Raw genomic sequence first — 4,015 nt, 5'->3', positions numbered from 1 at the left:
ACGGACCATATCAGACCAGGCACCCGAGTCACAACAGCGGCCATCCATAGAGTTAGCTACATCTCCGCGCCGCGCTACCGGTGTATGTGCTGAAAATCTCCTCCCTGCCGAATTTCTCCCCTCTTAGCGTTAAGCTGTCTTTACGGTTAGCTAAATTAACCTGACAAAGGTGAGTTAAGCACCAAAACGAAAGTTAAGATTACTGAAAAGTGAAGGGGAGATTTTGCTGCTACACAACGGTATCCGAACGTCCTGGCTCGGCGTGAGATTCCACAACAATCCCACCCACACCCGTCTCTCAGCCTCGTTTAGTAGCTAGCTAAGCGTTACAACAAACCCGATCCGCCCCGGGTGTTTGAAACGATCCAAAGATGACACTGATATGTGAAATATTTTGTGTTTTAGCTGCTGGCTACTGTAAGCTTGCTGGCTCACGAGCTAACTGGTCAGCTACAAATAAAAATCTAATCAAGAAAACACGTAATTATGTTGGGGAAACTGCAGCTATTTTATTAGAATGAATAAACGTAGCGTGAATAAACTTGAACAGGTAAACTTCGTCCGTGAACTGATGCATTCTAGTAGTATAAAGATGGCGGTTTTCTGCGGTGCATGTGACGTCATCTCACACGCCACGCAAACCTGCCATGCCAACTGATGATATGAGTCGCGTGATGGCGTGCGGCCGCCGCGTCGTTACTTCGCGATCGCCATCTAGTGGCTGAATATGTTAGTGCATCTAATCGTCCGAAGCTGCGACGCATCTACGGATGTGATGACGTCGCGGTCGAACGTCGGCACCCGCGAGCGCCATCTAGTGGCGAATATGGTAGTGCATTTAAGCGGATGTGATGACTTCGGTTGTCGGCCGGTTCGTCGCCTCCCTGCAACGCGAGGGTCTTGTGGCCTTGAGCTGAGGCGGCCTCTCACCACCGAATGAGGTCACTCTGTGGTGTACTACCTGGGGGTCTGCACACTTTTTAGCTTTTCTGCTAGCTAGCTGTAGCTTACTACCACGTTTTTCCACAATCAATACCAGTGAGTTGTTCTTTTTTTTGTGAGAAAAAAAAAAGAGGATCCTTTTTCAGCAGTGCACTGTTTAAAACCCCTTGTTTCATGCTAGCTGTCTCTTTAGTTGTAGATGCTTTTTCTAGCTAGTCTGGTAGCTCTGCAGATAGCTACCACCGTTTTTTCCTCATCAAAAAAAACCTCTGGAGTTTCACTTTTTAATTCTTCTTGGTGAAAGCAACGGAGGTGTTTCGTTTTTCAGCAATACCTACTAGTGGTAAGTAAATTTAAAAGCACCTCTTGTGTTTAAGGATGTTCAAAGATATTTAATTCATTCAGTCATTCATGAATTAGCTAAAACTTTTGACCGCGGTGTGGTTGGTATGCGCGGTGGTTGTACCATATGACGATAGTAAAAACACGGTATTTCCCAGTGGTTAGCTTGAAAATGTAGGTCTATTGTTGTGGGTGTTAAATGCGTCATAAAGGGGTGGTTTGTGGTGTTTAAAAACCCCTTGTTTTTCAAGGCTGACTGCTCACTTTTTACCTGCAGTTTTTAGCTAAGGTGCTAGCTAAAAATTTTCCCTCGTTTTCTCAGGCTTCCTCAACAAAGACCTCTGAAGAAAGAGGATTCGTTTCTACAGAAATGGCTGCGTTTGGTGAGTAAATTTAAAAAAAAAGCTTAGTGTAAGGTGTTTAATTCATTCAGTCATTTGTGACTTAAAAGTTTTTGTTGTATAATGCAGTTTGCGTCATTAGGTGATTTTACAAAGAGCTGGGACAATGTGGCTGTGTTAGTTGATGAAACACTTATACCACAAGGTAAAACCTATAAATATATTATACACTACAGCATTAATTGATTTAGTACTGTGTTTTCATTAATTTTTGTTTTTGTTTTTAAAAAGAGCTGTGTAGCCCGATCCTACAGACCCCAACACACAGAACATAAAACAAAAAGGTCCTTCTAATAAGGAATAAGAACGTTGGAAACAGGTATTTATGGGGCTATTTATCTCTTTCAGGCTGTAATATTTATTACTATTTAATTTATCACCGTGTTTCTAGTCCTCTAATATATATATATATTCTGTGTCTAGACAATCCGTTCCTGAACAAAGGATCCGTAAGGGTGATGGCTACTCGATAGCACATAAGGCTGAAATCAACCATGATAAAGGCCGTGTGCTTCTCTAAACCTCTCTGTGAAAGCTGCTACCCTAAAAACGTTCACCATCGGCGTAAAGCATAAGAAGCAATTTATTGAGGTGAGTTGAAAAGAAAACGGTAAAATGCTGTGTTGTTATAAAAAAAAATAATCTAATGCATCTAATCTAATGCTTATTACAGCCTGAGCCATACCAGAAAGGCTTCCCCACCAAAAAGACGTAACCATTCCTTTGTTCGGTTTCATCTTACCCCGGCCACTGTATCTTATGATCCTAACACAGTTGCAGAGGTGAGAAACCCTTTTGTATCTAGCAGAATATATTTACATGTGTTATAAAAGCTTTTAAATAAAATGTATATGTTGTTAAAAAGCCCTTTCCTTGTTTTTGCAGCAACTAAAGGCTACGGAAGACTTAGTTTCATTGTATTTGGACGCATACGGAGGTTTCACCACACCCACGCCCCATTGAGCAGAAACGGATGTCTACACAAGCCTAAGAAGGGATCTAAGAAGAGATCTATTGAGGGTGAATTGAAAGAAAACATGAAAATAGAGTGTTGTATTTAAAAAAAAAAAAAAAAAAAAAATTTCTAATCTAATGCTTATTACAGCCCGAGCCATACCAGAAAAAGGCTTCCCGCCCAAAAGCGCAACCATTCCTTTGTTTCGGTCTCATGTCTTACCCGCCACTGTATCTTATGATCCTAACACAGTTGCAGAGGTGAGAAACCCTTTTGTATCTAGCAGAATATATTTACATAGTAGTTATAAAAGCTTTTTAAATAAAATGTATATATTGTTAAAAGACATTTCTTTTGTTTTTAGCAAGTAACATTGACCGAAGACTTAGAGTCCTTGCATTTGTTGTCGTCTAAGGTGTGATTTCACACATAGTACACCAAAGCCCTGCCACCCCAGAGTGACTCCATTTAGAGAGGGAACAAAAGGACACACAAAAGACATCCCTGATAGAGGTGTGGGTGTGTGTGTTGTGCGTAATGCTGTGTGTGTTGTGTGTGTGTGTGTGTGTGTGTGTGTGCGTGTGCGTGTCTTTATTAAACCGTAACGAAAAATATGTTGTTATACCTCCTGACAATCCATGCCGTAGAAGCCGGAGAAGGGTCTGAAGACACAGGACTAACAGCACGGCAGCTCCTACTACCTCAACCAAATCGGCTAGCTACAGCAGCGAAGGGTCTCGAAAGACGTGGAATAGCATGAGACACCACTTACAGCCCATCAATCGAAGCCAGGCATCTTTGCAGGTGTTCCCTGAATATAATGTAGGTGCATACCTCTTTAACTGTATCTATAGCACAGAGGAAGGATCCGACCATGTCAGCTGTATATACCATACCCCTCTGTCATAACGATTGTCAGATAAAAAAAGTGTAACAGGGGAATACATCAGTAACCAATCTGTAAAATGTTATTAGAGGTTAAACGTTCATTCCTTGATAAGCAAGCAGTGCCTAATTATAATACTTACAACCAGTTTGGCGAACACTTGTGGGGGCACTAGGAGGGTCCTGAGCAGGTGACATTGCTTCAGGGGTGAAGAGCTTTTGAGTATTGTGTCAACACTACACCTCAACAACCGCGTCAGATGGCAATTATAAACAAATACAATCAGAATTAAGCCGAATATAGAAAACAAAACGATGCTCTTATGAATAAATTAAGAGTGTCTTGGCAAACAGCTAACACACAATTATTACGTTTGGTCACAGACTTCGAACAACGCTGGCCAGCCAGGTCCAGAGCTAAACATTTGGATTTGAGATTTGGTCACAGGTTTGGCACCACGCTGGCCAATCCAAGGTCAGCCATGGCACC

This window comes from Perca fluviatilis, chromosome 14 (genome assembly GCF_010015445.1).
Source record: "Perca fluviatilis chromosome 14, GENO_Pfluv_1.0, whole genome shotgun sequence".
Classification (NCBI taxonomy): Eukaryota; Metazoa; Chordata; class Actinopteri; order Perciformes; family Percidae; genus Perca; species Perca fluviatilis.
Note: the sequence above shows the minus strand (reverse complement) of the source record.